The sequence below is a fragment of the Lygodium microphyllum genome, chromosome 29 (genome assembly GCF_053477565.2).
Source record: "Lygodium microphyllum isolate KBCC chromosome 29, Lygodium_microphyllum_v1.1.10, whole genome shotgun sequence".
NCBI lineage: Eukaryota > Viridiplantae > Streptophyta > Polypodiopsida > Schizaeales > Lygodiaceae > Lygodium > Lygodium microphyllum.
Window position 1 is genome coordinate 2,271,390 of NC_141163.1, and position 17,696 is coordinate 2,289,085.

The window sequence follows — 17,696 nt, forward strand, 5'->3', positions numbered from 1 at the left end:
AAATTGGCTATCTCTCACACACAATCTCTCCCACGTATGCTCTCTCTCAATATTGCATTGGTAACAAATAATAATTCTCAATAATCCTCTCTTGTTGAGGATACCCCTCCCAAGAGCTATGATTTATATGAAGAGTCACCAAAGCCACTATAGTGTCCCTTGGAAGCTCATCAATGTCACTCTCACTTTAATATTCAGTTCAAGTCTTCATCAACTACTTCTTCTCCTTCTTCAAGCTATTTCGAGCTTGTATTCTTCCTTGGAAGCTCATAACTGTCACTGTCACTTTAGTCTTCATTTCAAGTCTTCATCAACTACTTCTTCAAGGTTTTTTGAGCTTATATTCTTCCTCTTTCAAGATTTCAAAACATCTCGAAGCTGAACATTCATCCATCATAACACATACAAAAGCAAACATAGGCTTATAGACCATATACAGAAGCTCTACAGAACACTACAAAAGGTCAACAAAAGGCATAAAAACCATATAGCTCAAACCAAAACTACTTCAAACCATTAAAAAACTTCTAATACACTCTTAATCATTCCTAAAAAAACTCATTCACAATCTCAATTTCTCAAATAGAAAGAAAACAAATCAAATTAGATGCAAAGCAGACCCTATTAGAATCAAACAGACACATCACAGAACCTATCAGCACATTGTAACTCAGCTAAAAACCATCATGACCTTCTTAAACCTACTCAACCTAATCTAAAACACTCCAAAACACTTCCAAAATCAATAAAAACCAATCAATCCATCACAAAGCTAACCATTCAGCTCACAAAAATAACAAAAATTAGCCCCAAAAGTAAGTCAATTCAGCCCTTAACATATCCTCACACTTAATTAGGGAGTGTCCTCGCGACCTTGGAAAAAGAAAGAATATTAAGCCCAAAAACTAGTTCAACATTGCTATCTCAAACATCAATCAATCAGTATCCATGAACAAATCTCAACACCATCAAGCTCCAATACAACCTGGATTTATAAAAAAGATTGATGAAAGAAAAATAGCTTATAGCAGCATAAACCAATTCTTAGCTTTCAAAATACAGCCAAACAAACTAATAAAGAATATAAGAGGTTCTTCCATTCCATTGCAAGTCTTGAAAACTTTAGCCATATCAATAAATCAACATCTTCTACTCTTTACAACTTTCTTGAACCATATCTCTAAAAGAACATAAATCAAACATACCTACAAATACATAACACATTGAAATCTAAACGACACCCCAATAAGAGAAAAGGAAAAGAGATTCCATTAAAGCTCAACCACCAATTAAATCCAAAAAGAAACCATTAATGAAGATGTTCCCTTTTAAGGGCGCGATGATTTTGGAACCTATCCACTGAAAGAGATTCATCTACAAATATCTTGGGAGGATTATGAAAGAATTGCAAACAGCACATCCTCTCCATAAGAACAAGATATTTGATCTTGGAAGACAAAGAGCATGGAAATACAAGATATTTAATTGCTGAGGATCAATATCCACATTGACATTAATACACAACTTTGGTACTAGCTTCTAATCATTATGAGAATGATGATGCATGTACACTAAGTATTAAGAAAAATGAGAAATTAATCTAATTGAAGGATCAATAGATTGATGAGATAGATCTTGGTAAGTTTTAAATAATTCTGATAAGCTTGTATAAGAGTCTGCCAATCTCCACCCTCTGCATCTAGGTATCTACAAATCAAAACCCGAGTGGTTACTAATCAATTAAGGGGGACTAGAAATAAAAGATGTGGATGGAGGAAGAGGAACAAACATCCAGGGAGATGAAGTGAGGGATATGCAAAATCGTAAAAAAAAGAAAGGGTTGAAGATGGAGACTCAAGTAATTTAACTAAATTGGATAAAAAATGAGTTAAGAAATACATTGGAAAAGTAGAAAGAAGTGAAATAGACAATGAAGGACAAGGAGGAGCAAGGGAGAAAACATGATCTACAATGAATGAGAAATGAGTAAAAAGAGAAATTTGGAGAGTATCTTTCAGTTGAAAAACAAGAGGAAAAATAACATGGGGAATCGATTGAAGTATAGATAAATAAGAATCAAATATGTGGGTCATCTATTGATAATAAAGGAGGGAAGGCATTTATGGTCCTAGAACAAATCAACAATTGTAAGCTTCAAATAAGGAGGTGTCAAATGGGATTTTTTAGAAAAATGGGCTAAAAGATCCTCTATTAGTTAGTTAGCATTTTATAAACATGGAGGGGTTTTCAATTGCCGTTGATTCAATAAAACAAAGTCTATCGTGGAATGCCAAGAAACTTCAGGGCAAGTAGCCAGTTTGGAGAAACATGCTTGAAAAATCTCATTCATTTGCAACTTCAAATGTCAGACATAAAGAACATCTTGAAAAATAACGTCCCCTACATACCAAGGCATATTCTCATTGTCTGGAATCATAAGATCACCTCTAAGATGCATGTAAGGCATTAACATGGTGTCAAGTATAACTGAATCCACAAAGACCATTCAGACAATCTCTATTAGGAAATTTGAGGACCAAGCATCACTCCATCCATCCTTTGGAGAACATAAATCCATGGTGGACAGCTTCATATAAAAGACCAACTTGTGTTTTGACAGTGCACAAAGAAAGAATGATTTGGCGAGATGTATTCCATAAACTATTCAAAACAAGACCACAAGAAGGTCCATTCGAGATTGAAGCCTTTCCATGTTAGTTTGGAATAAGGGACACAAGGTTGCGTTACGCTAGAGACTAGCCAAGTCCATAGCTGATAAAGAAGATACTGGTGGTACATTAGGACTTTGAGGAATGGAGCATGATTGACCCAACTATTCTTTTAACTCCTCAATATTGGTATTTTGATGCTCAACTATGCACTTTGTTGATTGCAACTCTACTTTCTGGGAAACAATTAAAGCTTTAAGCTCTTAGGTTTCCTTAAAAATATAATTTTTATCCTCAGTGATAGTAGCTACCTGAGCCCTTTGCTTTAGTCAATTGGGTCTTCAAAGAGGATATTTATACTTTATGTGCTTCTAGCAATTGTCTAGTGACTCCATTTGTTTAAAAAGATCTGAGAGAGTTTCCTTAGTAGAGGTAAGCTCAATATAGTCTTATGTAACTCCTCCTTAGATTACTATAGCTCTTGATAGAAAGAAGAGTAAAACTACTAAACACAAGTAATAATTGATATTTCTATGGAACTTTGAATGCCCTTACACAAGAAACGAATGGTGTCTCTTGTCACCAGGCGATGCAAAGAAGAAACTGATATGTCTAAACTACCATATCTATGTACCCTAAATAAATTTGTAGATGTAAGGCATGCAAGAAGGGTATTGCCTAATGTAGCAAGGAAGGACATTAGAGGAACTAAGGCAGGAACTGTTTCAGTCACAGGCTTCAAATGCTTCCTTTAGAGGACCAGAGGAGGGAGTCATGATTTTCAGGGATAGGTTCAGAATCTTCAATAAAAGGAAGGGGAACCACTTGAGGATTTTCAAGAGGTAATGGAATTTCTTTTGTAGGGGCAGAATATATTAAGAAAACATACAAGCAAGAATCTTAGATGACATTAGTCACATTACCCCTAGTGACCATGATAAAGTGTTGATCCATTTTGGGAGCATTTTGGCAAGGAGATAAGAACTCCAATCAATGGTCATGCCCTTGAGTACCATTCTAGAAGCAACGAATAAGTTTTTAGACATGTAATTAGATGGAGTCTTGGCAAGCATGAACGTGTCCTGAAGAAACTAACATAACTATTTACAAAAGGGATCAAAGATCATGGAAACAAAAACACCCGAGATAGTGATGACCCTTTTAACATCCATTAGGTCCTTGGTCTACCTTTGTATGTTTGCATTGGAAAAGAGCTAGTGGGCTACTGGAAAAGTTTGTTTGTGGTAGGGAAAATACAAAGCCTTCCCCAGGCCTTGAGATGTCATCATGACAGTGGTATCACACGAACAAAACTAGATTTCTTACTATAAGAGGTTAAGAACTCATCACACAAGGTAGAATCATTGGTAATGAGTGGCAATGAGAGAGCCATAAAATGGCATAGGTCAGCCTTAGAGTAATAAGGTTTGATTCCAATAATTGAGAATAGTTGTAAAAATTGACCAAAGGTACATATTGGACACGGAGAGGAGTTTGAGTGCCGTTCAATAATTAGGAATAGTCATGATAGACCAAAGGTACATATTAGACACAAGGAGAGGAGTTCGGGTGCCATTCAAATAAGAAAAAAACATAGACGCCACACAAATAAAGACAAAGGAGGCCTACAAAACTGGAAAACAAAATATAGATAAGATTTTGACAGAGTATCAGCTCGTACACAATATAAAAGACCCCCTAGCAAACCACATCCTAGAAAAAATTCAAGATGACCTACCTACACATCCGACCCATAGCTTCGTGAGATGCAAATATATAGACATTCCAATCCCTTGTATCAAGTAACGAATATATATATATATATACACATTGTATCCTACACTACATCAATGTGACAATTAAAATAATATAAACATAATAAATTTCACCACATTGATATGATAGAACCAAGACCAAAACTACACCTGATAATAATGACTGATTAAGAGATTGTGTCACCCTCATATCCATGTAGCAGATTTATTAATGAGATAATAGATGTGCAGTGTAAACAGATTTAGATTTAATGACAGGTGAATTTTACAAATTATTATCAATGGGTGAATAGTTTTATTAGTAGGTGACCAATATTTTAAAAAAAATATCAATTTTTTAAATCCATTAAGAAAATTATTACTTATTTACAGTGCATTAAACGAATCCTGAACTTTGAATCTGACTATGAGGGTCTCTAAATGCATAATGATTTTTACAAATCATTACGTATTCATGGTGCATTGTATGAACGTCTAACTTTGAACTTGACTCTGAGGGTCTCTAAATGCATAATCATTTTTACCAATTATTATGTGTGGAGTGATTTTTTTATAGCCTGTGCATGAGTAATGGTTGGTTCATTTTATTACAAATTACAATGTGCGGGTTTAGTACATGAAGCATATGCAATGTGAATTGTAGGTTTATTTTATTTTATTTAAAATGGTGTGTATTGAGCGCGGATGTAAGTGAAAACATGATTAGCGGGTTCATTTCAACAATTAAATGTGATTTGTGGGGCACAAAAAAGAAAATAAAAAATTTGATACCTATAGGGTGTAACTGCACCCTAATCTGAATGAGCACATGAAAAATCAATTGATGGAGAAGAAACCGTGACCATGAAGGAATCTCAAAATGCAATCCAACCAAGCTAAAAATTAACAGCTTAAGGAGAAAAACAAAAATACAACATGTATTTTTCAAATTTGTTTTGGGGTTTGATGGATTTTTTCTCAATTTATTAAAATTTTTAAAAAGAAAAACAAATAATATGAATGAAAATGAGGGATTTTTAGATCGGAACAATAAACTTGTTTATGTGTTTTTATTTTTTATTTTATTAAAAATAATATTGAGATATATAAATATGTGCTTGGGTGGGTTTGGTTTGTTTTATTTGATTTTGTTTAAAAAATATTGTTTAATATTTTTTTTCAACTCAAAAGTATAAAAATAATATGATATGAAGTATTTCAAAAATTTTGGGGTAAATTTTTCGTAATATTTTTAAATTTTTATGAATTTTAAGGATTTTTTAAACTTTTCAGTCGATTTATTTTAGATTTCTTATTTGTTGGTACTTTTTTAATGTAATTAAATATTTTAAAATTTACAATTTTGTTTGTAAATATTTTTTGTAAGCTTTTTTATGTTTTTTATGTATTCATTTGGTTTGTAAAGGATTTTCAATATTTTTAAATTTTTGTGTGTATTATTTGCAAGGTGTGTACTCGTACCTGCTATGCTATGCGTGAACAATACCTCTGCGAGCTCCACAACACTGTGAAGATGACATGCACATCCTCGCGTGTAAACGATAGCCAACCAACCACATATGCACGAACAATATAGTATGTGCATGAACAGTCTACAATAGGAAAAATACATGGGTCCACGTGTGGGTGCGGTCAGGGAGTAGGTGGTGGCAGTGGGCGATTGGTTGGTGTTGGGTAATTGGGTGTCCCAGGGAACGAAGGCCAGCGTGGGAATGGGGTGTGCGTGTGCGTGTGCGTGTGCGTGTGCATGCGTGCGTGCGTGTGTGTGTGTGTGGAGGAGTGGGGGAGACGAGGGTTGGGTGGGAGCTATGGGGGATTGAGGGAGAAGATGGGGGAGGAGGACGAGAGGGCAGGGAGGAAGAAGAAGTGGAGTGGGGTGGGGGGGGAGGTGGAGGTGGAAGAAGGGCTGGGAGTGGGGGTGGGGGAGGAGGGGGATGGCGAGTAGGGTGGGGTAGGGTACGGGGGCTAGGGGGGGAAGGGAGTAGGGGTAGGAGGGGAGGGTAGGGATGGGGGAGGGGTGGGTGGGGTAGGTGGGGGGGGGGATGGACAGTGGTTAGAGATTGGGGGGTGGGTAGGGATTGGGAGGTGGGGGTGGGTAGGAGATGACATGGTGGGGAAAATAAAAGAATTGGAACTTCCTCGGGTCCTGCACACAAGCGTGGAGAAGCCAAAAAATTTGTGGTGTGGGAGTGAATGGAAGGGGGAGGAGTATGGGTTGGTGGGGTGCGAAATGGTGGACCCAATGACATGCATTTTGAGGCTAGAATCAGGCAATTGCGTAGACAAGGAAAAACCACAGGTATAGGGTGGGCTAGAATAGTTGGGTAGGGAAGAACCCTTGCAAGGCATAGAGAAGACGTTACAATCTTTAAAGTGATGTGTTCATGAGTATATATAGACGAGATGTGCAAGGATATGTCCCCACACTTAAAACCTAAACGGACCAATTTGTATAATTAGAGCATGGGCCTAGCACTTGACCATGAACCAAACCCTTGCATGTCCACACTTAAGACATGCACTTGGCCTGTTTAGATGGTCAAGGTGGACTGTGTCAACATGTTGGGTGTCAAAGTCATCACAGGAGGTACCACAACTCGCCATAGCATGCATCCCAGCATGGTAGTGACCATGCAATAGCACCCTATGGGGAGGTAGCATTGTTGATGAAGACTCGTTAAGTTGTCAATGATGAAGAATACATCACTTAGCTCAACATGTGCTCATGTAAGAAGAATGATAAATCAATCTCTCACCCCATGGCTTGTGTCACTTAGAGAGGGAGGAAGGAGGATCCATATCTCACATCCGGTTGAGAAATCGATAAGAGGAATGATGCAGAGGGAGTATGCCAACGTGCATAGTTGATGGTGTATTAGTGCATCCCAACCCATTTGGGATAGGTGCGAGAAGGCAAGCTAGGGAGCCTTGTAGTGTAGTGCATAGGGCAGAGTGATGTGTCGTGTGGTGATCGCAAAGGCCCGTCCTATGTGCATAGGAAAAACGAAAACGTACATGTGGTACCAGTGTCGTAACATCCCTCAATCCTCACCTCTCATAGTTGATTGAGAGGAGAACCAATCACGCTCAGTCTCCCCTCTATCTCACACTCTATTGATAGATACAAGATGGCAACCCATACTTACATCACCATTCAGTTAGGATGAAATCTCACATCACTCAGGGGTTTGTCAATGATGATCATCTTCATTGTGTCAATGATGCCAAATAAGATATATTGATGAAGAGGTGTACCAAGGGAGGTAGCCAATAGATCAAAAACTTGAATGGCATGTAGGAGAGGTCCTCTACTGTGAAGGTCAAATGCACCAATGGTACCACAAGATAGAGCACAACAAGGGAGACGACTTCAAAACTTCATTCTAGGGATTTCAATTGAGAAGTCAACTGTTTTGGACTATGGGGTGTTACCACCTTTCCACAACTAGCTTCCCATTCAGGGCTCATGGAGCCCATCAGTGTTGGAAATGGACATAAACTCTTTCTTCTTTAATGGTGTTCTTGAGGAGGAGATTTATATTTCACAACCTCCAAGTTTTCCTATGTAGGGAAAGGAGGACCATGTCTATAGATTGCGAAAGGCCCTCTATGGCTTGAAGCAAGCTCCTCATGCTTGGTATCAGAGGATTGATTGATGCTTTCTATAGAGTGGCTTCCATTGATAAGCTCATTATCCCAACCTATACTTCAAGGTTGAGGGTGACAAGTGTGTTTTGATAATCTTCTATGTGGATGATCTTATCATCACAAGGAGCTCTAGTCAGGAGGATGATTGTACTCCGTAGATTTTGTGAGAGGCGTTTGACATGGTAGATCTTGAGATTCTACATTTCTTCATTGGCGTGGAGATCTATTAGTTGGCACATGACATTTTTATTTCATAGCACATGAACATTTTTGAGCCTCTCTCAAAGTTTGGTATGGTCGATTTTTTACCTATTTGTTCTTTCCCCATGGACCCAAAGTCCAAGCTTTTGGCAAATGGAGCTCCCCTTCTAGATACCGCCTATTATAGGTGTCTTGTTGGCTCCCTCATTTGGCTTATTCACACTCACACTCAGTTAGATGTTTCTTTTGTTGTGACATGGTTGTCTTCTTTTGTGAAGACTCTCACTTAGGAGCATTGGAGAGTGGCCTCACGTGTTCTTTATTATTTATAGAGGACTCGATCCTATAGGATCATGTATGGAAAGGGGGTTACTCTCTCTACTTGGAGTGATTCTAACTGGGTAGGTCACATGGATTCGAGACATGATCCACTACAAGTTATGCCTTCTCCCTTGGATCGGGAGTTATCTCGTGGAGCAGTAAGAAGTATCCTACTATGACCCTTTCTTCTACAAAGGTAGAGTATTGTGCCATATATTCTACTATTATGGAGGCAGTTTGGCTTCACTACATGTTGGAGAATATTGACTTTCCTCAAACTAGACCTATGGGGGAAGGGCAAGAAGTGAGCTTTTCGAGTGAGCATTTAAGCGAGCTTTTCTAGGCAGCCTCCATTTCTTGTTCCACATATTCAACTTGTTCCTCCTATTCTCTTGTGCACATATCAAGCACCACTACTGCCCCTACTACCACCACCATCTCCACCACCACCACCTCTACCACTGCCTCCACTATCGCTGCCACTACCACCTCCACCGCTTCCACCACAACCATCCCCTCCTATGTTTCTCCCCCCATGTTAATTAAGGTCTCTTTCTCTCTCTCTCTAGACTCTCTCTCTCTCTCTATCCCCCATCTTCCACCAATTATTCTCTCTCTATTTTCTCTCCTCCCCATCTCCCTCTCTCTCTCTCTCTTACTCTCACTCTCTCTCTATTGGCAACTTCTCGCTTCTCCCTCTCTTACACTCACCTTCTCTCTTGCTTGCTCTCTCTCTCCTTGTGTCTCTCACAAATACATATGCACCCTCTTTCTCTCTCTCCCTCATTCCTTTCCTCCTCCTCTCTCTCTCTCTCATTTCCCCCCTCCCCTCTCTCTTTCTCAAGTGTAGCAACTAAATAAAGCAACTAATGAATATTAGATCAAAGAGCACTAGACCAAATAAGCATCTCCTCTCTTTCTCTCCCTCTTACACACACACACACACACACTCTCTCTCTCTCTCTCTCTCTCTCTCTCTCTCATGGCTATTTCTTAGGTAAAGTGATCAAACCTTAACTTATATTTAGAGGTTTCGGTGCTTAAATCTTAGCAGAACAGAGCATGTAAATGAAGCAATCCAAACCAATATAGATATAACATGGGCTATGTTTTTTATAAATGCATGGGTTCTAGTTTTAGTAAATCCTCTACTTTTGAAACTTAGATGCAATTTCTCAAATAGAAACCTCTCTCTCTGTCCCTCACACACACACACACACACACACACACACACTCTCTCTCTCTCTCTCTCTCTCTCTCTCTAAATTAGCAACTTCTCTCTCTCCCCTCTTAATTTTGCAGGGGTCATCCATTCATTTTTCACACCCTCTTATTATTACAATGGTCAAGGGTTTGCACGAGGTAAATTGTCTTAGACACTTTTACCTGTTAATATCAGGACGAAAAGAATATCACATTATTATCCCACATGTATGCATACATTCACATACCTCTCACTTTAATGTGCATGATTTGATATTATATCCTGATATATCACTTCCATTGTGCACACATTAAAAAAACTACATCGCACATGTTTTCACTACTTTCAATCGAGCATTATTGTGTGGACTTACTACAAGAGGATAGGTATCAAATAGTTTATTACACTCATTGCAATAACGAGCGATATCTATTGTTTTTCACTTTGTTTGAATAGTTAATATTGAGACAACAATATTATCTCATTGCTACTCAATCCATTGTCCATATATACATTCACATGCATGCATGTTTCTACACTCCACCCTTACCTTTGCTCTTAGATATCTTCCATCTTTAGTGAAGTGATACAGACATGCAATCACTTTATTGGAATTTAGTGCACCGATGCAAAGTCACCACATCCCACATTGCAATCTAAAATGGTGTCCCCTTCTTTTGTGTACATTTGCAAGAATGAGATCCAAAAAGCCCTACCATGTTGCATGCCACCTATAATATTTGGTAGTCATATAATAGATTAGGAATCTACTAAATGTTTACAAAGCATCTCTACAGTAGTTTAACAACATTGGATCTCATATTGACCTCTCATTGGGGATCTTGATGTATCTCGCACCCACTCATTCGCAGTAATGTCATCTTTTTTTAACTCTAGAGGGATGATTCCATTGTAAGCAATATCTAAACGCATGTACGCTAGAATATATAGCACATATACCTGCATTTAAAGCTTGAAATACTAATTTTAGTAATTGTACGCACTAAACAGAGCCAACAAGTGTGATACATAAACGATATCCAACATGAGCATGTCATGACTTTATTAAAACTCTCACCTCTCTATCTCCAATGACACATACAAGCATCTCGCAATGAACAACCTGTGCCATGCATCCTTGAGAACACAATCAGCCAGATACATGGCATCAGCTGACTCTACCTCAGTATGGGAGTTCCATGACAAAATTGATGATGTGCAAAGAAAGAGCAAGCAACCTATCTCTGAGCCACAATGAAATCCTAAAGAGAAAAGTAAGGAATTCCTTGAAGAATTGCTAAAAGCACAAGATGATGCCAGGAGGCATATTCCACGATGGATTCCATGCCTTGGTGGATTCCGTGAGGTTTTACGGTGGATTCCGTAAACTTAGATGACCGGGGTTCATACACAAAGTGGATTCTTTGTGCGAGAAGTTGATGGGGACGCCTGTCCTTTTCGGGCGTTTCATTAATTTAGTGTGTACATGGGTGATTCCATAGCGGGTGATTCCGCAAAATGCATATTAAATTAATAAGCGTTTATGAGTTTAGAGTGCGCACTCGTAATAAATTAAGGTTAGGATTTATTTCTAACCAGTTGATTTATTTATGTAGCTGAAGACTGCTAGGTATTCACTTTGGTCGGTTTAATTGTATTATTTTACTAACGATTGTGAATGCTTCAGTTGATGTGTAGAGATAGCAGCAGTGGCGGAGGAAAGCATTGGAGTTTAGCGAGTATTCGACATATGGATTATATTTTGATAGGCGCCATGCCTATAATTTGTCATGTCTATTAAGGCATCGATTATTTATTATTATTTTGTATGCGCCTATGCACACGGATATGTTATTTCTATTTGGACATTGTGTTGGGCGTGCCAGACTCCATGGGCACTGTCCATTAGCTTTATTTCCTATTTTTGTAGAAAGCAAACTCAAAAGCTAAAATCTTGTCATATTTTTGTAAATTGGGCTATTATTGAGCATGAAGATGGAAATATACATAAAATACATGCTTTGTGAAGCGCTCATACAAGGCATGGGGGGAGATTGAACCCAATTGGTCTCTTGCTTCTTGTCGTTCATGCTTTTACATTGTTTTTTGTGCAAAAAGGTAGAGTTCATTTTTCTTGGGGACCTTTCGGGATTCACTACGTGAGCATACTGCGACCGATCTGTGCACCAGTGGTATCAGAGCGGAGCTGAGATCAAGAGCTTCCAATCGCTACCCATCTCGTGCGAAGACGGAGCTCCTGGAACGATCGGGCTCTACAGTCACTCTCGTCGCGAACCGTCAATACAGGCAGACTTCTGGCAATCAAGAACCCCTGTTTCTACTGTCAGATCGCGAAGGACCAGGCTGTACAAGCGGAGGACCATGCATTCATCTCCTTCACCAAAATCGTGGATAACAGACAAAAAGAGTAACTTTTTCCTTCATTAAGCTTCCAAACTTCAAGTTAATACTTAATCCACTTGATTAGAAGCTTAACAAGGCTTCTCTCCACCAAATCGTTATCGTGGTATCTCAAGACCTGGCCGCGTTTTTCGCCGTGAAGAAAAACGGCCCTCCCCCCCATGAAAATCAGATGATTAAGCCCAAGGCTTAATCACTAAAGCTAACCTTACTTACCTAAGTTGGACAAAGCAAGCAAATCACCAAACTTCAGGTCCTGCACTTCCAAAGTCAAGTCCTGCAAGTCGACTGTAATCAAGTTCTGCAAGTCTGCAAGTCTGCAACTCTGCAACTCTGCAAGTCGGCTAAGTCTGCAACTCTACAAGTCAGACTAGTCAACTGGAGTCAGAACTGACTTGTGCTCAAAACTCCTAGAAGGGTTGTTCCTGCGCAGAAACTCTGAACTGCAAAGTTGTTCGTGGCAAAGTATTCTACCTATACGCAGGTCCGTTAAAGTATTTTCAGCATACGAAGAAGGAAATATCGCAGATTTTCTGAAAAATGAGAAAGAAATACCCAAAAACACATAGCCTTGTAACCCCGAATTTGAGCTATGCTCATCCCGCTAACCTGATTTTGAGTGAGAAAGGTCTATTGAGTTTTACAGGATGACGACACCACATATCGATGATCCTATGGCTGAAGACGACCTACCTGAGCCTACCATGGAACAAAAGCTAGATCTAATCATGATGCAATTGGAAGAAGAACGAAGGGCTAGGCAAGCATTGCAAGCGCAATTGACAAAATTACAAAGAGCGTCCACCGACAAAGAAGAACCTCAAGCTGAAGATTTGATTCGACGTACCATCGACGCCACTCTTGAAGCTCAAACCATTCGCAAGGAATCAAAGATAAGTAAACGAAGTTTCAAATTTCACACTTTCAATGGCATACGAGCAGGAAAGACTGTTTTATCCTTTATTAGTCAGTTTGATGACTATTTCCATGAGGAAACCTATCTAGAAAAAGATAAAATCAAGTGTGTTACTAATCATTTGGTAGACAGAGCATCACTTTGGTGGATTGTAGTACGCAAGAGCATAGAATGTCCTGCTACTTGGGAAGATTTCAAGAAGAAGTTCATGCAGAATTTCCTTCCACCGCAATTTCATGAGAAGGCTATCAAGCAATGGGATCTACTTCAACAACGGGATCGTGAGCCTATTCCACAGTATACAGAGCGTTTTTGGAATGCACTCCTACAGCTACGCATGCTTGAAGACGTACCAGAGCCGACACATAAGCAGAAGTATATGTCTAGACTTCTTGGACATTACTACGCTGAAGTGAACATGTTCAAGCCTGCTACCCTTGAAGACGCCATCTCACTAGCTCATGACACTGAAGATAAGTTACGCGGTAGAGATAGACAACCACAGCAATTCCAAGCCAATGGTAATTATGGATCTAAACAATTCAATTCCAATTTTAGAAGGTTTAATCCAGGTCGTTTCTCTTCATCATCTTTCCGCAAGAATTGGACTAAATCACCTGCATTACCATCCAATGTCAATCCAAATCCTAAGCCTATTCCATAAGCAAATCCAAATGTACCCAGACTTCCAGCCATTGCAAATAATGTAACCAAAGCCAAGCCAATAGTATGCTATAAATGTCACCAGCCGGGACATCTCGCAACAAATTGTCATTCAAAGAAGCCACCAACACATATCAACTATCTTGGAGCCATGGACGAAGACGAGCATGAGGATATGCCTGATTTCACTGAAGATGAGGATGACACTACTACTATTTCCGACACTTTACCAGGTATGCCTACTCCACATTCATTATTGACTATGAAATGTTTGGTGCATGGAAAAGAAAAGACTATCTTGCATGATGACGGTAGTACTCATGATTTTATTTCAGCAAAATTGGTAAAGGAATTGAAATTATAGACTGTACCTACGCATTATCGCATAAAAGCTGCATTTTTAGGCACTAGGTATAATGGTACACAAGAATTCTAATATTTAGAGATTCAAATAGGTTCATACACTGAAAGAAGAAATTTCTTAGTTGTTCCATTACAGTTGAGTGACATTATTTTAGGAATGCCTTGGCGACACCAGCATAATCCAAATATAGATTATTCCACACACACAATGAATATTAATTTTCAAGGAAAATCTATTACATTATATGGTATGCATGCATCTAATGTTTTTCCACTGCTTTTGCATACTCAAGCAAAACGTGCACTACGCAAGAGTACTAAATCATATCTCATTTGGATGAATGAATTGCAAGCAAAGGAAAATCATATGCACCCTAGGCATAAGGAATTTCTTGCATATTTTAAGGATTGTTTTGTAGAAGACCTACCACCAGGTTTACCACCTTCACGTCCAGAAGACCATAAGATTGATTTGATACCTGGCACACAACCACCTTGCAAAGCACCATATAGACACAATCTGATAGAGCAAAAAGAAATCCAGAGTCAAGTTGAAGAATTACTAAATAGAGGTTTAATTCGACCTAGCAGTTCTCCATTCGGTGCACCTGTACTCTTAGTCAAGAAAAAGAATAATACCTATCGTATGTGTATTGACTACCGAGCTTTAAATAAGATCACTGTAAAGAATAGGTATCCTATTCCTAGAGTTGATGACCTTATGGACAAACTGCAAGGATCTTCTATATTTAGTAAAATTGACCTTAAGTCTGGATATCATCAGGTGAGGCTAGATAGATCTGACATATTTAAGACTGCATTTAGAACACAGTTTGGCCATTACGAATTCTTAATCATGCCATTTGGATTGACTAATTCACCTGCCACCTTTAGTAGAATGATGAACCGTATCTTTCTGAAATATCAGCACTGTGTGATTGTTTTCTTTGATGATATTTTGGTGTTTAGTCAAAATGAGACAGAACATTATGAGCATTTGTCATTAGTTTTTCAATTATTGAAAGAAAATCAATTGTTTGCAAATCCTAAAAAGAGTGAATTCTTTAAGACAGAAATTGAGTATTTAGGTCACATTGTATCGTCTGAAGGAATTAAAGTTGATCCTAAGAAAATTGATGCAATATTGAATTGGCCTGTTTTTAAAAACGTGCATGAGTTACGCTCATTCCTTGGTCTTGCTAGTTTCTATAGGAAGTTTGTACGTAATTTTTCATTACTTGCTTTACCATTAACCAAACTTCTCAAGAAAGGAATTGTTTATCAATGGACCGAAAAAGCAAGACAATCATCCTATAGCATATTCTAGTTGTAAGCTGAAACCCTCTGAGCTGAAATATTCCACTTATGACAAAGAATTATTAGCAGTTGTACAAGCATTAAGACAGTGGAAACACTACTTAATGGGTTCAAAATTTATGATAAAGACCGACTAGCAAAGCATTAGAAATTTACTTAGCCAACCCCAAATTTCGGACCGTCATATCAAATGGGCTTTCTTTATTCAAAGTTTTCATCCTATCATTCAATACCAACCTGGAAAAGAAAATGTAGTTGCTGATGCATTGAGTAGAAGACCTGCAATTCATAATATTTCCGTTATATCTTTTGATTCTTTGATTGCTATGAAAGATACATATCACCAGGATATTACTTTTCATTCTGATTGGAATAAATTAGTTCAAAACAATTTCATTCCTATTGATTCATTGTCATATGATGATGGATTTATGTTTTATGAAAAGAGACTGTGTGTTACTATTCCATTCCGATCTTTTGTTTTAAATGAAATTCATTGTCCCCCATATCAAGGTCATAGAGGTATCATATCTACATTACGTATGTTAACTGAAGATTTTTATTGGCCGCATATGGATGTAGATGTATCTAATTTCGTTTCTGAATGTTTGATTTGTCAAAGAGTAAAGAGACATCATGGTAAACAGTATGGATTACTAATGCCTTTGTCTATTCCATCTAAACCTTGGAAACACATTTCTATGGATTTCATTACTGGTTTACCAAATACTAAATCTAACCATGATATGATTTGGACTGTTGTAGATAGATTTAGTAAGCAAGCATATTTCATTCCATGTAAGAAAACTTTAACAGCATCACAAGCAGCACAGTTGTTTTTGAAAACTGTTTTTACTAACCATGGATTGCCAAAAGTGATTATTTCAGATCGTGATTCTAGATTTTGTAACAATTTTTGGATTACCCTGTTTGCTAATTTAGGCACCAAGATTGATTTCTCATCTGCATTTCATCCAGAAACTAATGGACAAACAGAAGCCACAAACAACATCATTCTAGATCTTTTACGTGCATATACTATCTCTAAACCTCAGACATGGGACACTCATTTGCATTTATTACAGTTTGCATATAACAATACACCGCACACATCCACAAAGAAAGCACCTTTTGAAGTCATTTATGGATATAGATTGTCTACACCTGTTGCATCTTTGTCTAATAGAATTCAGAGTGCTGATGATATTGCTAGTATGCATAACAGTATTTTTGATGAGGTTAAGGATATGATTGCTAAAGCCCAACAATCATATACCAAACAAGCTAACAAGAAAAGACAAGCCATGAATTTCAAAGTTGATGATTATGTTTGGCCGAGAATAGAAAAACGTAGACTGCAAAGTGTAGATAGACATCCAGTTGTCAAATTAGCTCCTAGATTCTATGGACCATTTAAAATCATTCATAAAATTAATGATAATGCATTCAAGTTAGAATTACCATCTCATTGGAAAATTCATAATACATTTCACATTAGTTTATTGAGACCATTTAGAGGCCAATTACCTGTCCACCCTGTTTATGAAAACCCACCTTTATTAGAGGAAGAAACTGAAATAGTTGAACCAGAAGCCATCATAAACACTGACTTTATGACCACTAGAACTGGCCGAAGGTATTCTAGATATCTAGTTAAATTTTAGAACCATCCGGTAGAGGAAGCACAATGGATGCACGCTAGAGACTTAAATGCTTTCCCCACTTTGTTAGCTCCACATTGAGCTAATAGCAATTGAGGTCAATTGCTATCCCACCCCGGGAGTATGATGCTAGGAGGCATATTCCACGGTGGATTTCGTGCCACGGTGGATTCCGTGAGGTTTTACGATGGATTCCGTAAACTTAGATGACCGGGGATCATACACAAAGTGGATTCTTTGTGCGAGAAGTTGATGGGGATGCCTGTCCTTTTCGGGCATTTCATTAATTTAGCGTGTACATGGGTGATTCCATAGCGGGTGATTCTGCAAAATGCATATTAAATTAATAAATGTTTATGAGTTTAGAGTGCGCACTCGTAATAAATTAAGGTTAGGATTTATTTCTAACCAGTTGATTTATTTATATAGCTGAAGACTGCTAGGTATTCACTTTTGTCGGTTTAATTGTATTATTTTACTAACGATTGTGAATGCTTCAGTTGATGTGTAGAGATAGCAGCAGTGGCGGAGGAAAGC